Source organism: Lemur catta, chromosome X, assembly GCF_020740605.2.
Source record: "Lemur catta isolate mLemCat1 chromosome X, mLemCat1.pri, whole genome shotgun sequence".
Lineage (NCBI taxonomy): Eukaryota > Metazoa > Chordata > Mammalia > Primates > Lemuridae > Lemur > Lemur catta.
In genome coordinates, this window is record NC_059155.1 from 49,425,219 (window position 1) to 49,430,891 (window position 5,673).

Consider the following 5,673-nt stretch of genomic DNA (forward strand, 5'->3'; position numbering starts at 1 on the left):
CCAGTGCTTACAATAGTGCCTGGCAAATAGAAGGTACTCAGTAAGTAATCATTGAATTGAATTAATGAAATAATGTTCTATCAGGAGCCCTGCTAGGGGGGAGGAAGACGGTTTTATGGCCTACGATGGCCCGCCTCCTTGTCCTGGGCAGAACGGGAGAGGGCGTACCTCCCACAGAGTTCAGCCTCGGTGCCTGTCCCAGAGCACCTGGCACATATCCCTGCAAGACCCCACCTTCTCCCAAGTGCCCGGCCAGGCCCAGGGGGTAAGGAACAAAGGTGTTTCCAACATGTTCCCACAGAGCACAGACAACAGCACACCCTGGTCCTAACTCACAGACCTGTGGGCTATCTGGCGGGCAGAGTACTGGAGCCCATTCCACAGACAAGGAGATTGAGGCCTGAAGAGGAGAGTAAAAGAGCCAGACCAAGGACACTCAGTGAGTGGGCGTTGGAGCTCGGCTTGGAGGCCAGGGCTCCTGCTAGGCTCTGCGAGGGACCAGGGAGGGAGAGGGCAAGGCAGAAAGGATGCCCTCAGGCTGCCTAGCCCAGATGCCCATCCCAGGCCCGCCATCTGTGGCACACCTTGCGTCCTTTACCCACCACCTTCCCCTTCTGTCTTCCTCAGGAGCTGCCGGGGGACCCAAGTGGCTGTGAATAGGCCCTTCCATCTCTGCTGGGCCCCAGCCTCGGCCCACTCTTGTCTCAGCCCTGCCCACAGCCCCAGCCACACGTCCCCACTTCTCCACTCCCCTCCTCAGATGGAAACTCTATCTCCACTCACACTTGCTCCCTTTATATATCTCCCCTCGGTTTTATGGGGCGGCTGCGGCAAGAAAGAATTGGGGGGGGGGCGGTGCTGCAGCTCAGAGACTGTCCTTTATTAGTTCTCTCTTCTCCGGGAAATGAGGGGCTACAGCTGGCCGGCGATATGGGTGGGGTGAGCTGGCCTCTGGCTGCTGGGAAGGCCGCACATCTGGGGGCGGGGGCCTGGGAGGAAAGCTGAGATGAATTACCTGTGTGTGCTGGGAGAATCAATTGGGCATGCGGGCACGCTGCCTGCCCCGCTGGAATTAGGGAGCAGGGCTGGGGGCTCCAGCTGGGGACCTGGGAGCAGGCAGAGCCCTCAGAGAGGGGGCAGGCAGTGGCAGCGAGTTGGAGAGAAAGCCCAGCCTCCCTGAAAAAGAAGAAAGAACTATTTTCTAACTCAGGGAAAAGTCTCGCTAAATGGAGCCTGCCCTTCTCCACAGCACAACCTTCTAGCCGTGCCACCAGACCCACGTGCTACCCACCCCTCCCTACCCATCCCAAAGCCACTTCCACCTGGACCCTCGCTGTCCCGTTCCTCTACCCAGCTGGCATGGGTGCTCCATGGTGCACCCTGGCTCCCTGCCCCCCAACATTTTCTCTTTCTTTCTCATGATACTCCCACACACACACACCCAAGGCTATCTTGGCAACTCTGCCACTTATTAGCTGTGTGTAGCCTCAGTTTTCCTTGTCTGGAAAATGGAGCTAATCATTCCAAAACAGAATATTTTGAGTCTTTGAAATCGTTAACAGGTAACACCTGGCCCTCAGCTCTTGTTCATGGCTGGAAGTGCAGTAGACTGGGAAAAGCCTGGGCTTTAGAGTCGAGCAGAATGGAATTCAAATACGGATTCTGCAACTTACTAGCAGAGTGACCATCAGTAGGTCACTTCATGTCTCCCTGAGCCTCGGTTTCCTCATCTGTAAAATGGGACTAATAATACCCACCTTGCAAAGTGGCTGAGAGATTCTACGGCAAACATTTGGAAGAGCGAGTCTTGTTGCAAACGGTGAATGCTGCCAGGAGGTAAGACCCTGTCTGGATGATTCTTTCTTCCCTGCCCTCCCATCCCAGGTCCTTGGAGGCCCCCAGTAGGAATGTGCCTTGTCCGCTCCTGAGGCGCCAAGAGAGCTAGAAGGCAGCGAGGGGTCAAAGAGCCAGGTGCGCTGCCTGAGGCCCAAAAGGTGGCTGCCTGCCTAGCTGCTGGCCACGGTGGAGATAGCCCCTCCTTCCCACATTCCCTGCACCGCCGCCTCTGCAGCCATTCGGGTCCCTTGCTCTCCAGGAGGCAGCCTCCTCTCTGACATCATCTGCAGCCAATTCCCCCGAGGGCCATCCCCAATTTTCATTTCCTCTCACTAATCTTCACACGCAGTCCCTTTGCACAGCCTCTGTCCCGGAGCTGGCTCCACTCACCAGATATTTGCTGCAGCTCACAAACCCAGGCTTCTCAGCTGAAAGGGCCTTGCTGAGTTCACACCAGTCCCCTTCCTCCAGGGTCTAGTAGTAGGGAGGGGAGCCAGGGTCGCTCCCACCCATTCAGCACCTTTGTGCTAATTAGAAAAGGGCACCCTCTGTAGGCAGACTCAGCCTGCACCAGTGTACACAAGATTGGTAAGTGGAACGCAGGCTCAGTTTCAGCCTCCACTCACAACCTGGGCCAGATACCCTTGTGCAGTTCACAACCTGTACCACAATACATGGTGGTCCTGGGAGACATCGCCTGAGCCTTCAAAGACACTCTCAGCCTGGACTGGGCTCCCACAGAGACCCTGCTGCAAGAAAAGCTGGGGAAGTTACACTAAGCTCTGGAACAGCTCAGGAGGTGAAAAAGCACCAAAGGAGGGTGATCTGCACTGTGGCAGGCCACATCTGAAGCAACCACGAAGATGGCGAGGGCCATACGTCTCTGGGATTTGGTGGTTAGAGAGCGGGTGCAGGGCTGAGGGCAGGCTGAAGCAATGGGCTCTGACATAAAGTTTGCAATCAAAACCAAAGGTGTAAGACCTGGGCTTCTGTTTGGAGCATAGGAGTCCAGAGCTAAGGTTCGTGTTACATCAGTGTGGTTAGGGCCGAAGCTTGACAAAGAAACAGGGAGGTCAGCATCACAGGTCTGAGGAGAAGGCTAAGGGTCCTGGCTTCTGTCCGATCGCTACCACGCGTGGGGGCAGTGGGCGGTAGGGGATCAGGTCTTTGTACAAGCCTGGCCCATTCACCCAGCCCAGCAGTTCCTGTTCCTCTGCCTCCTTCTAGCCCCAGGATCCCAAGGTTGTAAATAATCATTAGAGCATTAGCACACATTTGTTTAGCACTTTCACATCCCAGCTCCCTCATGCCTTGAAGGAAACAAATCTCTAGCCCCTCCATCTTTACCCTGGCGGAGCCCAATTCATCTTTCAAGCCCAGTTCAAATGTCACCTCCTCTGTGAAGTCTTCCCTGACCCCTTGCCCTGGCATCCTCTCAGCTTCTATGGCTTCTTGGACTCCAACTGTCACCACACAGATTACACTGCACTGTATCTCTCCGTTTCTCTGTCACCCCACCAGACTAAGGGCCCCTGAGAGCAGGGACTCTGTCTGATTTGTCTCTGAGTCCCCAGGGCCTGGCACTGAGCCTAGTGCTGGGAGGAGCTTAAGAAATGTACATTGGGTGCATGAATGAAGCAAAATGGACACATGCTCACACACAGGTCACCGGTCCCTGGGGTCTGGGAAAGGCAGTGAACTTGACAGCTGGGTCAAGGAGTAGAGGTCCATGACTATTCTCATTGCAGGGCTACAGGCTATGTCTGAGATCAGGATGAAGGCATGGCAGTGGGGGCAGGGAAGTGGGATGGGGGCAGTGGCCTGTGTAGGGTGATTCCTGCTCATCCTAGGCCCATCCTGACTGTTCCCCCTTAGTCTGGCCTCGAGCTCTGGACAAGCTCCAGGAAGGCAAGGCAGAGAATATGCAAGTGACATCTGACCCATCCCTCTAGTGGGCACCATGCCAATGTCCTCTCTTGCTTGGCGTGCCAGAACGATCCTAGCTACCCCTCCCTCTCTGGCCATCCTGGAGGGCTCTATCTTCCTAGAGGGCCCTGACTTGGTGGGGGCCAAAGCCCTGCTCTGTGTTACCTGTCCCACTCCCCTCCCACCCAGCTGAGCTGGGGACAGCATGACCAAGCAAGAAGAGCTGAAGTCAGGGATCCTGGCCTCTTGGATTCCTGACTCAGCTTTGCCATCAACCTGTCCAGTGACCGTAGTTGAGTGTCTAATCCTCGCTGACCCTTAGATTATCCCTACTGGGATTTGCGGGCCTCCCGGAGGGACAGCAGCTCCTGGAAAGTGCAGAAGAGGACTGACTTGGGTGCAGAGGCACAGCCCTCACCACCCTGGGCAAGCGGCGTCCGGCGCCCTCCCGTCCGCCCGCCACCGCCTGCCGGCTGGAGCCTGCACCCGCCTGGCCACAGGCTGAGGAAGCGTAATCATGCTGGGCTATTTCAGACCCATTATCTCAGCTCAGCTCCTGCTTCCTGAGCAGGCCCCGAATTAGCCTGGCGCTTTGTTCTCAAGTGCATTTGTCAGATCGCTTGGCCTGTACCTCGGGGAGGAGGGAGAGGAGGGAGAAGAGGGAGAGACGGGAGGGAAGGGCAGGGGCGGGGAGGGGGGCGGAGAGGGAGCGGGAGGAGGAACTCGACGCTAATTAAGTCTCATTTAAAAAAAGAAGACGACAATGAGGAATAAGGAGAAGAAGAAAGAAAAACGAAGTGGAGGGGGGAGGGAAAGGCTTGCTGAGGAAGCAGAACGGCCGCCGGGGGAGACACACACACAGAAACGCGCAGGCACACACACGCCCACAAAAAGACACGCAAACACACACAGCTCTCCCTCCTGGCAGCCTGCGCCCGCTCTTCCCGCGCTCTGCCCTGCCCTGTGCCAGCCTGGCTGGGCGACTTAGGCTCAGAACCTGGGCCCTTCCTTCTGATGCCCAGGGCTGCCAGGCTGGGGACGAAGCACAGCCCAGAGCCACGTCCTGGGCTCAGCTCCTCTGGAGCTCTTCGGCCCTGGGCTAATCCCCTCTCAGCACCTCGGTTTCCACATTTGTCTCAGGAGAATCCCCAGGACCACTGAGCAACAATCGAGAGCCCTACGTGCAAAGGAGCCTGGGTGGGGGTGTGGGCACAGAGAGGCTCATCTGCTCAGGGCCTGGCTACACTTCTGCCTGGGCTGTTCTCAGCGCTTGCGGGGCGGGGGGCAGGGGGCAGTGCTGCACCAGAGCTTGGGCCCTGCTGGGTTCCCTCCCCTCCTGCCACTGTTGGCCTGTGCCCTGCCACCACCAGCCCAGGCCCCTTTAATGGACTATTGCTTGGGCAACAGACAAAGCTGTTCAGGGCAGGGAGGCCTCTGCATCTCCACAAAGGTCCCAAGTATCCCTAATGAACTAACTCTAGCTCTCTTTCTCTCTCAGAATTCTTGGTATCTTAGTAACTCACATCTCCCAAGGCAGGAGCCCAGCTCAGTGCCAAGCTTGCCTTTCACATCACTTTGGCCAGGCCCTGGGTGGATGAGAAGACCGGGGTTTGGAATGTCCACTCCAACCCTCTCTTGCTGAGCCTCAGCCTCCCCATCTGGGAGATGAGGCCATCTCTGCTCCCCCTGCTCGCCCCGGGGGCAGGCTAGCACTTCATGCCACCCAGAGAGACAGGCCCTTCACTGGCTCCTGACGGGTCTTTCAAAGATCGAAGTTCCATCTGTGCGTTTACACTCCTGATTGAGTTCAGAGGGGTGCGCTCAGAGCCCTTGGGTTCAGAAGCGGGAGTTCAGGGCCCTTTCAAAGGCTCTCTCAGCCCAAAGCATCATAAAAACTGCTTAGTGGTGAGA